At 41.3% G+C, this 16236-nt stretch overlaps 1 pseudogene; it reads right to left on the reverse strand.

Moving 5' to 3' along the window:
* Positions 1–5846: 5846 nt before the first annotated feature.
* On the reverse strand, positions 5847–6268 carry LOC105716186 (transmembrane protein 203-like; annotated as a pseudogene).
* Positions 6269–16236: the final 9968 nt, after the last annotated feature.

Consider the following 16236-nt stretch of genomic DNA (forward strand, 5'->3'; position numbering starts at 1 on the left):
CTGGGTTGAATGGCAGTTCTGTTTTAAAGAAATCTCTAAACTGCTTTCCACAGTGGCTGAACTAATTTACATCCTTATCAACAATGTATAAACATTCTCTTTTCTTTGTAGCCTTGCCGGCATCTGTTGTTTTTTCTTTTTAATAGTAGCAATTCTGACTGGTGTGAGATGGTATCTCATTGTGGTTTTGATTTGCATTTCTCTGATTAGTGATGTGGTAGAGAGCATTTTTTCATATGTTTGTTGGCTACTTGTATGCCTTCTTTTGAGAAGTGCCTCTTCACGTCTTTTACCTGTTTTTTCAATGAGGTTATTTGATTTTGCTTGTTGAATTAAGTTCCTTACAGTTTCTGGACATTAGACCTTTGTCAGATGCATAGTCTGCAAATATTTTCTCCTATTTTGTAGGTTGATAGTTGATTTTGCTGTGCAGAAGCTCTTTAGTTTAATTTGGTCCCACTTGTCAATTTTTGTTTTTGTAACTGTTTTTGAGGGCATAGTCATGAATTCTTTCTTAAAGATGATGTTCAGAATGATGTTTCTTACATTTTCTTCTAGGATTCTTATAGTTTGAGGTCTTACATTTAAATCTTTAATTCATCTTGAGTTAACTTTTTAAAAACAGCATCTTATATTTTATTTGTTTTTATTTTCATTTAAAAATATTTTATTTCCATAGGTTATTGGGGAACAGGTGGTGTTTGTTTACATGAGTAAGCTCTTTGGTGGTGATTTGTGAGATTTTGGTACACCCATCACCCAAGTAGTATACACTGTACTTAATTTGTAGTCTTTTATCCCTCACCCCCTTCTCACCCTTTTCCCCTGAGTCCCCAAAGTACCTTGTGTCATTCTTATCCCTTTGCATCCTCATAGCTTAGCTCGCACATATGAGTAAGAACGTACAATGTTTGTTTCCATTCCTGAGTTACTTTGCTTAGAATAATAGTCTTTAATCTCATCCAGGTCGCTGCAAATGCCATTAATTCTTTCTTTTTTATGGCCGAGTTGTATTCCATCATATATATATACACACACATATATATACATATATATATACAAGCGGATAAAGAAACTGTGGTGTATATGTATATATATATATATGAGTATGTGTATATATATATATATGAGTATATATATATACTCATATATATATATACTCATTGTGTGTATATATATATATATATATATACTCATATATATATACTTATTGATTGATTGGCATTGGGTTGGATCCACATTTTTGCAATTGTGAATTGTGCTGTTATAAACATGTATGTGCAAGTATCATTTTCGTATAATGACTTCTTTTCCTCTGGGTTGAGAGCTAGTAGTGGGATTGCTGGATCAAATGGTAGTTCTACTTTTAATTCTTTAAGGAATCTCCACACTGTTTTCCATAGTGGTTGTACTAGTTTACATTCCCACCAGCAGTGTAGAAACATTCTTTGTTCACCACATCCATGTCACCAACACCTATTTATTTTTATTTTTATTTTATTATGGCCAATCTTGCAGGAGTAAGGTGATATCACCTTGTGGTTTTGATTTGCATTTCCCTGATCATTAGTGATGTTGAGCATTTTTTCACATGTTTCTTGGCCCCTTGTGTATCTTCTTTTGAGAATTGTCTATTCATGTTCTTAGCCCACTTTTTGATGGGATTGGTTGTTTTTTTCTTGCTAATTTGTTTGAATTCATTGTAGATTCTGGATATTAGTCCTTTGTCAGATGTAAAGATTGTGAAGATTTTTTCCCACTCTGTGGGTTGTCTGTTTACTCTGATAATTGTTCCTTTTGCTGTGCAGAAGCTCTTTAGTTTAATTAAGTCCCAGCTATTTATCTTTGTTTTTATTACATTTGCTTTTGGATTCTTGGTCATGAAGTCCTTGCCTAAGCCAATGTCTAGAAGGGTTTTTCCAATGTTATCTTCCACAATTTTTGTAGTTTCAGGTCTTAGATTTAAGCCATTGATCTATCTTCAGTTGATTTAAGCCATTGATCTATCTTCAGTTGATTTTCATGTAAGGCAAGAGATGAGGAACCAGTTTTATTCTCCTACATGTGGCTTGCCAATTATCCCAGCACCATTTGTTGAATAGGGTGTCCTTTCCCCACTTCATGTATTTGTTTGTTTTGTCAAAGATCAATTAGCTATAAGTATTTGGGTTTAATTCTGGGCTCTCTATTCTGTTCCATTGGTCTATGTGCTGATTTTTATACCAGTACCCTACTGTTTTGGTGACTATGGCCTTATAGTATAGTTTGAAATCAGGTAATGTGATGCCTCTATGCCTCCAGATTTGTTCTTTTCACTTAGTCTTGCTTTGGCTATGTGTAAGGTCTGTTTTCACCGAAGACGAAACGGAGAAACTGAGGCCAGCACAAAAATAATCCAATGCAAGGGAATTTATTCAGGCTCCCGGACGAGGTTCTGCGGTCCAGACAGGAAGGGCCGGAGAAGTCGCGCGGACTCCTCTCAGGCACGGGGTTTTATAGGGAGTGGAGGCATCCAATTGGCTGTGGCCAAGGTGGGTGGGACAAAATGGAGGGGAGTGGGACCCGGATGGAAGGGAGTGGGGTCTGGATGGTATCAGGTAAGTCCTGATGGGGCTTTTTTCCCCGGCTCCTGGCCGGGGGAGGAGGCATGTCTGAGCTCCGGCAAGGGAAGGAGGCGTGTCCGAGCTCCCGGCGAGGGGAGGAGGCGTGTCCGAACTCTCCATGACGCGGCCAACCTTACACTATGAGGGCTTTTTTGTGGTTCTATATGAATTTTAGGATTGTTTTTTCTAGTTCTATGAAGGATGATGATAATATTTTGATGGGGATTGCACTGAATTTATAGATTGCTTTTGGCAGTATGGTCATTTTCACAATATTGATTCCACCCATCCATGAGCATGGGATGTGTTTCTGTTTGCTCCTGTCATCTATGATTTCTTTCAGCAGTGTTTTGTAGCTTTCCTTGCAGAGGTCTTTAACCTCCTTGGTTGGGTAAATTCCTAGGTATTTTATTTATTTATTTTCACAGTTATTGTAACAGGTGTTGAGTTCTTGATTTGATATTCATCATGGTCACTGTTGGTGTATAGAAGAGCTACTGATTTGTGTACATTAATTTTGTATCCAAAAACTTTGCTGAATTCATTTATCAGTTCTAGGAGCTTTTTAGAGGAGTTTTTAGGGTTTTCTGGGTATACAATCATATCATCAGCAAACAGCGACAGTTTGACTTTCTCTTTACTGATGTAGATGCTCTTTATTTCTTTCTCTTGTCTGATTGCTCTGGCTAGGCCTTCCAGTACTACTTTGTGTAGAAGTGATGAGAGTGGACATCCTTGTCTTGTTCCAGTTCTAAGAAGGAATGCTTTAAACTTTTCCCTATTCAATATTCTGTTGGCTGTGGGTGTTGGGGTCCATGAGATCAGCACATCTGCCGGGGGTCTTTTGACCAGCAAGAGGGTCCCAATACCTGGAAGAGAGAGTGCGCAGAAGAAAAGAATGACAGAAAGAATGAAGTCTGGAGGGCTGAATCAGGCCGGGCCCAAGACAGCAGTTTATTTCTGGTGCACAGGAGCTTATATATGTTTTTTCATACAGTGACAGACGTAGGTCCCATTACAAAAGTTTTATCAGGAGGGAACAGAAAATTACAAAGTAAGCATGGGAGGGGGTAGCATACAGGCTTATCTAAAGGTCGCTGAACCCAAAACAAACAAAAGATTCTTATCCTATAAAGATTCTTATCCTCTTATCAATGACTACAGTTACGGTAAATAACATCAAGGCGAGCGATAATTTGAGGGGTAGCATTTTTCTAGTAACATGTGAGCGATCACAGGATTTAGTGAATGCAGGTAAACAGAGTCATAAAACCAGCCCAGAACGGGAACTTCAAGAGACAATAGTCTAGTAAATAGTCACGCAGGCCTCACCCAGACATGCCATTAGCTCAGTGGATCAAGAATAGGCTTCTGCAAACTCAGGCCTCTATCACTTCCTTCTTTTTTCCTCAGCTTGACTACCCTCAGTGGGGGGAGAATATGTCCGGGCTCTAACTCCGTAATGGCAGAGACACGGAGGGGTCTCTACGCTGGTGGAGTGATCCCCATAAGTGGGTCTATCATAAATGACTTTTATTACATGAAGGTATATCTCTTGTATGCTGATTTTGCTGAGAGTTTTAATTATAAAAAGATGTTGTAATTTGTCAAACGCTTTTTCTGCATCTATTCAGATGATCATGTGATTTTTATTTTTAATTCTGTTTATGTGGTGTATCATGTTTGTTGACTTGTGTATTTTTTTTTTTTTTTTTTTTGAGACGGAGTTTCGCTCTTGTTACCCAGGCTGGAGTAGTGTAATGGCAGGATCTCGGCTCACCGCAACCTCCGCCTCCTGGGTTCAGGCAATTCTCCTGCCTCAGTCTCCTGAGTAGCTGGGATTACAGGCACGTGCCACGGTGCCCAGCTAATTTTTTGTATTTTTAGTAGAGACAGGGTTTCACCATGTTGACCAGGATGGTCTCGATCTCTTGACCTCGTGATCCACGCGCCTCGGCCTCCCAAAGTGCTGGGATTACAGGCGTGAGCCACCGCGCCCGGCGGACTTGTGTATGTTAAACCATCATTCCTGGTATGAAACCCACTTGATCATAGTGGATTTTTAAAAAAATATATGCTGTTGGATTCAGTTAGCTAGTATTTTGTTGAGGATTTTTGCATCTATGTTCATCAGGGATATTTGTCTGTAGTTTTCTTTTTTGGTTATGTCCTTTCCTGGTTTTGGTATTAGGGTGACACTGGCTTTAAGGAATCATTTAGGGAGGATTCCCTCTTTCTTTATCTTGTGTGTAATAGTTTCTATAAGATTAGTGCCAACTATTCTTTGAATGTCTGATAGAATTCAGCTGTGAATCCATCTGGTCCTGGACTTTTTTTGTTGGTGTTTTTTTTTCAGGAAAATATTCTCTTTATTTGCATCTCAGCAAAGGTTCTCTTTGGCATCTGACTGGCATCAAACCAAAGTTCATAGGCCAATAAAGCTGGGCCACTCACAAGCTTCCCATTTGTAGATCTCAAAGCCTATGAGTGTCTGACACCTGTTCCTCTCTTCAGTCTTGTAAGGAGGCTTAAATGTGTCTCAGGTGTGCTTAAAGTGCCAGCCACAAGGTGGTGAAAAAGTCCATGAAATTGCAGTCTTTGCTGGGATAGAAAGCCAAACAGTGCCTGAACGACAGAGTTCTTTTCTTGGGCAACAGATAACCAGACAGGACCCTAATCGTGCTCTTATTCAACATTCTTCTGTCTCTACCTAGACTGGAATAAAGAACCAATCATCTCTCTCGTGGCATGGGGGAAGATACAAGCTTGTTTACATTTGACAGATCTAACAAAGACATGTACCGAAGTCTGGTCTGGATGGACGGCGCAGGGAGCTCTTACGTCAGTGCTGCTGGTTGGAGGACATCCCTAAGTCCGGCTTTGCAGCCTTTGTGCAGCAGTATTCTCCCAGGACCCACAGGAAATGCTCAGAGTTCACCTGGACATTTCACTTTTGGTTTCCATTTCATTTCAGTTTCCAAGTGTCAGAGGAGTTCAGGACTGTCTGGCATGGGGCCCTCCGCGGCACCTCAATTCAGCATTACCTACTCAAGACATTAAATAAAAGGAAATAGATTTTAAGGATGAAGGCTGCTCTTTTAGGCCCTGCTGAAGAAACCATTTCAGACAGAATTGGAATGGAGAAACCAGGCACTCAGCTCGGCGCAAGCAGGCGTCGCCTTCAGACCAGAGAACCTCTCCTCCGGTGTGGTGCAAGTGGGGCCTCGGCTTGAGGTCAGCATTCTAGCTGCCCAACGCTCCCTCTCTGGCACCTCGGAGAGGACTGTTGACCCGACAGGCCGGGGTCACGAGCAGCTGCAGGAGAATGAAGACCCGGGATGTGATGAAACTGAACCAGAGCTCCCACTTTTACTCTGCCAGCTTCTGGCATAACAGTATCTCGAAGACAAGCTTGAGACTCAAGACCGTGAGGACCCAGAAAAGGCGGAGCACAGCCAGCCACTTCTCTCTGTCCTGGAAGAGGCGCAGGACACGATGGTGGTGAAGTAGGTGCTGAGCCCGTCAGTGGTGAAGAAAGGCATGAACACGTTCCATCAGGAGAGGCCTGGGACCAGGCCATCCACACGCAGTGCCAGCAGGTGCACGAAGATCTCGAAGGTGGCAAAGCCCAGCCACTACACCAGCTTCCGGAGCCAGAAGAGCATCGCGCCTGTTGAGTGCGGGCGGGGGCCGGCCGAGCGTGCCACCCGCGGTGCTGCGTCTCTTCTTGCCGTGGCCGTGGCCCAGGCCTGCCCCGGTTGCTGAGAGCCAGAAGCAGCGAGCGGCTGGTCAGCTCCGGCCTCGGCCCTGGTGCGCCCCGGATCCCCGGGCCTGGCCCGGGACTCAACACTGGCCTCCGGCGGATGCCCTCCTCGTTAGGACTCCATGCTCCTCTGGTCGGTAAGTTTTGAATTATCATTTCAACCTCACTGCTTGTTATTGGTCTGTTCAGTGTATCTAATTCTTCCTGATTTAGGCTAGGAAGGTGGTATATTTCCTGGAATTTCTCCATCTTCCCTAGGTTTTCTAGTTTATGTGCATAAAGGTGTTCATAGTAACCTTGAATGATCTTTTTTATTTCTTTGGCGTCAGTTGTAATATCTCCCGTTTCATTTCTAATTGAGCTTATTTGGATTTTCTCTCTTCTTCGTTAACCTTGCTAATGGTCTATCAATTTTATCTTTTAAAAGAACCAGCATTTTTTTTTCATTTATCTTTTGTATTGCTTTGTTTGTTTTGATTTCGTTTAGCTCTGCTCGCATCTTGGTTATTTCCTTTCTTCTGCTGGGTTTGGGTCTGGTTTTTTCTTGTTTCTCTAGCTCCTTGAGGTGTGACCTTAGGTTGTCTGTGCCCTTTCAGACTTTTTGATGTAGGTATTTAGAGCTATGAACGTTTCTCTTTGATATATGCCAGAGGTTTTCATAGGTTGTGTCACTGTTATCATTCAGTTAAGAGAATTTTTAAATTTCCATCTTGATTTCATTTTGACCCAGTGATCTTTCAGGAGCAGGTTATTTAATTTCCGTGTATTTGCATGGTTTTGAAGGTTCATTCTGGAGTTGATTTCCAGTTTTATTCCACTGTGATCTGAGAGGGTGCTTGATATAATTTCAATTTTCTTAAGTTTATTAAGGCTTGTTTTGTGGCCTGTCATATGGTCTGTCTTGGAGAAAGTTTCATGTGCTGATGAATGGAATGTATATTCTGCTGCTGTTGGGTAGAATGTTCTGTAAATATCTGTTAAGTTCATTTGTTCTAGGGTATCTTTAAATCCATTGCTTCTTTGTTGACTTTCTGTCTTGATGACCTGTCTAGTGCTGTCAGTGGAGTATTGAAGTCCTGCACTATTACTGTGTTGCTCTCTCATTTCTTAGGTATATTAGTAATTGTTTCATAAATTTGGGAGCTCCAGTGTAATTGTGATATTTTCCTCTTGGACAATGCTTTTTATCGTATAGTGTCCCTCCTTGTCTTCTTAAAATGCTGTTGCTTTATTTATTTTTTGAGATGGAGTCTTGCTCTGTCACCTGAGCTGGAGTGCAGTGACGCAATCTCAGCTCACTGCAACCTCCACCTCCTAGGCTCAAGCGATTCTTGTGTCTTAGCCTCCTGTGTGGCTGGGATTAGAGGCACCCACCACCACACCCAGCTAATTTTTGTATTTTTAGTGGAGATAGGGTTTCACCATGTTGGCCAGGCTGGTCTCAAACTTCTAACCTCAGGTGATCTACCCACCTCGGCCTCCCAAAGTGCTGGGGTTACAGGCGTGAGCCACTGCATCCAGCCTGCTGTTGCTTTAAAGTTTGTCTTGTCTACTCCCGCTCACTTTTGGTATCCATTTGCATGGAATGTTTTTTCCACCCCTTTACCTTAAGTTTATGTGAGTCTTACGTATTACGGGAGTCTCCTGAAGGCAGCAGATAGTTGGTTGGTGAGTTCTTATTCATTCTGCAGTTGTGTATCTTTTAAGTGGGGTATCTAGGCCATGTACATTCAGCATTAATATTCAGAAATGAGGTACTATTCCATTCATCTTGCTATTTATTGCCTGTATACCTTGTTTTTTTATTGCATTTTTGTTTAATAGATATTGTGAGATTTATGCTTTAAAGAGGTTCTCTTTTGATGTGTTCCCAAGATTTGTTTCAAGATATAGAGCTTCTTTTAGCAGTTCTTGTAGTGCTAGTTTGGTAGTGGCGAATTATCTCAGCATTTGTTTGTCTGACAAAGACTGTATCTTTCCTTCATTTATGAAGCTTAGTTTCACTGGGTGAGTTCTTATTCATTCTGCAGTTGTGTATCTTTTAAGTGGGGTTTTCCTTTATAGTTACCTGGTGCTTTTGCCTCATACCTCTTAATATTCTTTCCTACCTCTTAACTTTAGATAACCTGATGATAATGTTGCTAGGTGATTATCTTTTGCAATAAATTTTCCAGTTGTACTTTGATCTTCTTGTATTTGGATGTCTAGGTCTCCAGCAAGGCTGGGAAAGATTTTCTTGATTATTCCCCTAAACATGTTTTCCAAATGTTTAGATTTCTCTCCTTCCTCAGGAATGCCAATTATTCTTAGGCTTGGTTATTTAACATAATCCCAAACTTTTTGAAGGCTTTGTTCATATTTTCTTTTTTTTTTTTTTTCCTGAGATGGAGTTTCACTCTTGTTACCCAGGCTGGAGTGCAATGGTGTGATCTTGGCTCACCGCAACTTCTACCTCCTGGGTTCAAGCAATTCTCCTGCCTCAGCCTCCTGAGTAGCTGGGACTACAGGCACACACCACCATGCCCAGCTAATTTTTGTATTTTTAGTAGAGATGGGGTTTCACCATGTTGACCAGGATGGTCTTGATCTCTTGACCTTGTGATCCACCTGCCTTGGCCTCCCAAAGTGCTGGGATTATAGGCGTGAGCCACTGTGCCCGGCCCTGTTCATATTTTCTAAATCATTTTTCTTTGCCTTTTTTGCATTGGGTTAATTCGAAAATCTCATCTTAGAGCTCTGAAGCTCTTTCTTCTGCTTGTTTGATTCTATTGCTGAGACTTTCTGGGACATTTTGCATTTCTATAAGTGCACCCATTGTTTCCTGAAGTTTTGATTGTTTTTTATTTATGCTATCTATTTCACTGAAGTTTTCTCCCCTCATTTCTTGTATGATTTTAAAAAATTTCCTTAAATTGGGCTTCGTCTTTCTCTGGTGCCTCCTTGATTAGCTTAATAACTGACCTTCTGAATTCTTTTTCAGGTAAATCAGGAATTTCTTTTTGGTTTGAATTGATTGCTGGTGAGCTAGTGTGATTTTGGGGGACTGTTAAAGAACCTTGTTTTGTCATATTACCAGAGTTGGTTTTCTTGTTCCTTCTGATTTGGGTATACTCTGTCAGAGAGAAGGTCTAGGGCTCAAGGCTGGTTCAGATTATTTTGTCCCACAGGTGTTCCTTTGATACAGTACTCGCCCCTTTGGATCTACCTACCCAGCAGGTGTACCATGCTCTGGGCTGGTACTGAGGGTTGTCTGCACAGAGTCCTGTGATGTGAACTGTCTGTGGGTCTCTCAGCCATGGATACTGGCACCTGCTCTTGTGGAGGTGGTAGGGAGGTGAAATGCACTCTGTGAGGGTCCTTAGTTTTGGTTGTTTAATGCACTATTTTTATGGTTGTTGGCCTCCTGCTAGGAGGCAGAACTTTCAAAAGAACATCAGCTATGGTACTATGGGGAGGATCAGGCAGTGAGCGGGCCCTGTAACTCTCAAGAGTATATGCCCTGTGTCCTCAGCCTCCAGGGTGGGTAGGGAAGGACCATCAAGTGGGAGCAGGGATAGTGGTGTCTGAGCTCAGACTCTCCTTGGGCGGGTCTTGCTGCGGCTGCTGTGAGGCATGGGGGTGTGGTTCTCAGGTCAATGGAGTTTTGTTCCTAGGAGGATTATGGCTGTCTCTGCTGTGTCATGCAGGTTGTCAGGGAAAGCCAGCAGTCACAGACCTCACCCAGCTCCCATGCAACACAGAAGGCCAGTCTCACTCACATTGTGCCCCACCAACCACCAACAGTATGATTCTGTTTCCAGGCAGTGGGTGAATGTGGCTGAGAACTTGCCCCAGGCTACCAGACTCCCAGCTGCAAAAGCAAGTAGGGCTTTCATGGTTCCCTGCCTGTGGAGTTTGCACATTGGATTCACAGCCCCCACATTCTGGCCAGGAGACTTCTCACTCAGTAGGAATTGTTTAGAAGTTCAGTTGAGGACCGCCCGGCACGGGGGCTCACGCCTGTACTCCCAGCACTTTGGGAGGCTGAGGTGGGCGGATCACGAGGTCAGGAGTTCGAGACCAGCCTGGCCAGCATAGTGAAACCCTGTCTCTACTAAAACTACAAAAAATTAGTTGGGCGTGGTGGTAGACACCTGTAATTCCAGCTACTCAGGAGGCTGAGGTGGTAGAATTGCTTGAACCCGGGAGACGGAGGTTGCAGTGGGCCGAGATCTGGCCATTGCACTCCAGCCTGGGAAACAGTACAAGACTCCATCTCAAAAAAAAAAAAAAAAAAAAATGTTCTGCTGAAGGTTTCCTTCTCCCTGTGGTTTTCTCCAAGTACCTCTGGCAGTCCTTCCCGAGAACCTCTGTGAGGCAAGGCAGAAATGACTTCCTAGGGGACCTAGAGAGCCCACAAAGCTTTTCTCCCTGCCTTCTCTACCTCTGTATTTCACTAGGCTCTCTAAAGTGATTCAGCTCTAGGTAAGGTCAGAAGCTTCTCCCATGATCCAGACCTTTAGTTTCTCCAGTGCAGGTGTGTGTTTGGGGGTGGACAATTCCCCTTTCCCACTTCCACCATTTAAGTACTCGTAGTATTTGGGGTGTTTCCCAGGTCCTGCAGGAGTAATCTGCTTCCTTCAGAGGTCTATGAGTTCTCTCAGCTTTCATGATTTATTCCTGTAGTAGTTCCAAAGCAAAAGTTCACAGTGCGAGACTCCACACGCTGCTCTGTCTGTCTGAGTAAGAGCTGCAATCTAGTCTGCTTCCTGTCCACCATGATCTTCAAACTTCAGTCCTAGAGTTAATATTATATATGGTGAAAGATGGGGGTGCAGTTTAATTCTTCGGCATATGGTTAGCCAGCTATCCCAGCACCATTTAGTGAATTGGGAATCTCTTCCCCCTTGCTTATTTTTATTGATCTTGTCAAAGATCAGATGGTTGTAGGTGTTCTGCTTTATTTCTGGATTCTCTATTCTCTTCTGTTGGTCTTTGTGTCTATTTTTGTACCAATATCATGCTGTTTTGGTTACTGTACTTCATAGTATAGTTTGAGGTCAGGTAATATAATGCCTTTGCTTTTGTTCTTTTTGCATAGGATTGCTTTGGTTATTTTGGCTCTGTGTGGGTTCCATATGGATTTTAGAATAGTTTTTTTTGAATTATGTGAAAAATGACATTGATAGTTTGATAGGAATGGCATTAAGTCTATAGATTGCTTTGGGCAGTATGTTCATTTTTATAATATTAATTCTTCCAAGCCATGAGCATGGAATGTTTTTCCATTTGTTTTTGTCATCTGTGATTTCTTTCAGCAGTATTTTACAGTAATCCTTATAGAGCTCTTTCACTTCCTTGGTTAGATGTATTCCTAGATATTTTAATATTTGTGTGGCTATTGTAAATGTGATTACATTCTTGATTTGGCTCTTGGCTTGAATGCTATTGGTGTCTAGAAATGCTACTGATTTATATACATTGATTTTGTATCCTGAAACTTTAATGAAGTTGTTTATTGATTCTGGGACCCTTTTGGTGGCATCTTTAGGGTTTTCTAGGTATCAAATCATACCATCCTCAAAGAGAGATAGTTTGACTTTTCTTGTGCTATTTGAGTATCTTTTATTTCTTTTTCTTGCCTGATTGCTCTGAGACTTCCAATACTATATTAAATAGGAGATTCGGTGTTAATGTTAGTCTCATCTACAAACTATCTTTATAGAAATATTTAGACTACTGTTTGGCCAAACAACTTGGCACCATAGCTTAGCCAAGTTGACATATAAAATGTAATAATCACAAAGCTCTTAGACTAACTGGAAGTAGGGATTAGGAGGGTGCTGTTGAGAATAGAATTATTATGGATGTAGTGCCACCAAATATTCCTGTAAACTGGATTTGGAGGCATACATGGGCAGCCTCCCTGATCTGTTCAGAGTAGTGAAGAGAACTAGTACCCTGCCCGTACTTGCCAGCTATAGTCAACTTTCCCTAGAGACGCCCTCTAGGCCTTTCTCATCTACAGGACTGCCCCAGATGGCCAAGATCTCTGCCACAACTCCCAAGAAAAAGCATACTGCTGCTGCCTGAGCTAGATCATGTTGCTGCTAAATTTTCAGACTGGAGGATTTTCTGGGCCGAGCAATTTCCTAGAGAGGATTTCTGCTACACCTATTGGAATGCTGGGAACATAGCAAGTGGTGAAATTCAGTTACCTGAAGAAGGTTGCCCCCAAATGGCTTAAGTCTATGCTGAACATTAGAATCACTGGGGGAGCTTTTAAACATATGTATCTCACTGCTTGTTATTCTAATTTAATTGGTCAAAGGTAGGGCACTATCATAATTTTTTAAAACTCTTTTTCAGAGATTGTATTAAACAGCCAGGGTTGAGAATCACTGGCTAACTTAGGTTAGGTTCTCCTAGAAACAGACACAGGCCAAGCATTTGCCAGTTATTTATTAAGGACGTGTCCCAAAGAGAAACCAATGAAGGAGCAGAAGAAGCAGGAAAGGGAAGGGAAAGAGGCCAGGGAAGGACATCACTTCAAAGGAAGTCCCAGCGTTAGCCTGATCTCACGGGATGTTCTGGAGCATAAATTATACCAAGTTTGTCCTAACTTGAAGAAAAAGAACAGAGCTCTTCTATTTCTACTTTAGTCAGTCATTGGGAGAAATAAAAACTCCCAGCACCTCCTGTACTCTGTCTAGGTGAGGAGGCTCCAGTGCCCAAGGTCTCTTCTCTGAAGAAGGTCACAGGTAGAGAAATTAACAGCAAAGCCTTCCAAAGCTGAGACATTAGCACACAGAGGTGCTAGAAGGAATCTAACAGAAATTTTAATGAGAAGCTAAGGGTGTCTATGCACTAAATAAGTGGTTATTATAGCTGTTTTGAGGTCTGGCTTAGTGCTAGTGGTCTGTGTGAAGCCATTAGTGAAGGCTGTTACATAAAATTTATGCTTCAAGGACCTGCAGGCAGTCTTTATTGCTAATAATACTTGGCAAATACCAAGAACTGTAAAGGGAGTGAGATTTTTCCCCTAGTCACAAACCAGCAAGTTAGACTGACAATTTCATGGATGCTGTCAGAAAATGTGAGACCCCTGGGTCACAGTCAAAGGATTTAATTATGTTAATAGTAGTAGCTAGAGATTCAACATTTTCTTGCAATGGCCCAGAACCCTAATTCCCACAGGGCAATAGGAAGAGTACTAGGTGGCACTTGCTCACGCAGTGAGCAGATTGGATTATAAAGAGGAACACTGGGCTAAGAGAATCTGAATCTTTTACAATGAGCAGCAAGCAAAACTTCTCTTTGCTCCCAATACAACCCATTCTTGAAGAGGTAGTTTGGTGCAAAGGCAGTCAATGCCTCTGCTTGCGAGACATACAGAAACATGAGAAACCTATGGAGAATTGTCTCCCAAGAGCAAGTAGGTGCATGGTCAGAAGGATCTTTGATAGCTAAACTAGACTTGGTGATTATAACCTCTACAATAATATCAGGGACCTTGGTTTTCATGTGGAAGGCTGGGCTGTGCCAAGGTTGGCTAGGATTGAGAAAGAGGTAAATAGGGTCTTCAGCTGCTATAAGACTACTAGGTGATGCTCCTCTTATCCTTCATATGGAATTTGTTATTAGAATCACTAGGGTGGAGAAGTAAGAGATGAATTGGTCATTTCTAACAAACCTCAGGATTCACTGCATGTCTATATATCCTGGGGTCATTCATTAGGATGCTGCTGACCCTTTGCTGGCATCTGTGAACATCTTAACCCTTAATTTCCCAGAGAATGGCAGGCCTAAATAATTATCATCACTGATTCTTAATATTTAATATTAATAAAAGTTTTTAGTTCATTGCAACTCACTATTATTTAATGCCCTTAAAATAATAAATACTGTCTTCCTCTAAATCTTTATTTCATCTCTGACCTTCCACTGCCTTATCCAGCCCAATTTGTCCAACCTATTTAGACTTGTATTTTGTCTCATCCTCCATATTCTCTGCCTATTAACCTACTTGTGGTTTTATTTCCCATGTTTTTCCAGTTTAAACCTTCTGACTCATAACGTCAATAACTCTCCTCCCCAAAGTTTTATTTTTCTTTCCTTTCATATTTTCCTATATGTGTAACCTCCAACCTTGGATCAACCAGCCATCTTTTTTCGTTTCTGGTTCTGACTGCCGATTAGTTTTGTAGAAAATCCCTTTTCTGGTGCACTTTCCTGTGTTTGTTGTTGCTTTTTGTTTGTTTTTTTAACATTTGCTGAACTTAATGATTTTCCTGACTCCTCATCAATCTTGTTTTATTTGCTTTTGTAGTTATTCCAGAGAGTACCAGTACCACTTCATGATATAATGACAGGACCTCTTTTGTTTTTATGTCTGTAAACTAAGTAAGGTGGTCTAAATAAGCTCAAAGCATCCTTCCAGATACAGAGTTTGAAGCCTTAACTATATATGAAGTATTTGGGAGAATGGTATTTTTAGTAGTAGTAATAGATACAGAAAAAGAATATGTCATTACCTATAAAAGCAACTTAATTTCACTTAAAGGCATCATAATATTGCAAAATGTATCTGTTATTTAGGTTATTGATGAAAGAACTGAGTCTCAGAGAAGCGGTTTACTCAGTGTCACACAGTTACCAAGAATGTTCCCAGGATTTGAATCCAAATCTGTTTGAGTCCAGTCTACTCTCTCCAATCACCACATTTTGATTCTATAATGAGGGGCTGTCCAGTGCAAGATGGCGTTCTGGTGATGCCACCTGAAGAACTGGTGGCTTCATGAGGGCAGAAAACTCTTTCCATCCTCTCTTATTATTATAAAATGTATGGAAAGCCTAAATTGTACTGTAAATATGTTTTACTACAATTGAGGTCACTTTACTCCATTTCTTTACTGAAACCTATTAAAGAAGCTGGAGTTGTTTGAAGTGAACTATTGAGAAAAAATGTAACATCTTACCCTATTTATGCAGGCCCTGGGCTAGTCTCCTTTTTGCCACCCACCTCACGCACACTATATACACAAATGCTCACAAAACCAAAATCATTTTTCAGCCCAAATATACTATTGTTCTTAAAGTCTACATCCTTAGAATGGCCATGCCTAAAAATTTTACTTAGCATGACTAAGTTCTGAAAGTTGGAAGAGACCTTTAAAAATATGAATCTTTGTAAGGACATTATGCTAAGTGATCTAAACCAGTCATAGAAGGACAAATATGCATAATTCCACTTATATAAAGTATCTAAAATAGTCCAACTCATAGAAGTGAAGAAGATAATGATAGTTTTCAGGGGCTGGCTGGGGGTGGGGGGAATGAGTAGCCACTAGTCAGGAGGCATGAAATTAAAGTTATACCTGATGAATAAATTCTAGAGATCTGCTGTACAACATTGTCTTTATAGATAACAATACTGTATTGTACACTTTAAAATTTGTTAAGAGAGTAGATCTCATGTTGCATTTTTACAATAATAAAAAAAGAATGGTATTGATAGTGACAAGAGGCAGCCAAATGCCTAGGCATATAGGGGCAGGTCCCCAGTGAAGCACCACCACCAAGCTGAAGACAGTTTAAAGCCTGAAAGCCAAGCTACAAGTTAAATCCTCAGACCAGATTGAGAATTTCCTTCCTGTTTGGCATAGTTTCCTCTGATTGATCCCCGACATTCACCTATTTTACGTATACCTAGCCTTTCCTAATTGGTTTTCTATACTGTTGTGCCCACCTTTGAGTGGTGTCTTTGCTTTAACCTTTTTTGCATACTCATAAACCAATCAGCATGCACTCCCTATTCTGAGTCCATAAAGGGCTTCAGACTCAGCCACACAGGGCACCTTCCCCACTTCAGGTAGGGAAACTACCCCACCC

The sequence above is a fragment of the Aotus nancymaae genome, unplaced genomic scaffold (assembly GCF_030222135.1).
Source record: "Aotus nancymaae isolate 86718 unplaced genomic scaffold, 86718_ANA_hifiasm-v0.15.2.pri h1tg000025l, whole genome shotgun sequence".
Classification (NCBI taxonomy): Eukaryota; Metazoa; Chordata; class Mammalia; order Primates; family Aotidae; genus Aotus; species Aotus nancymaae.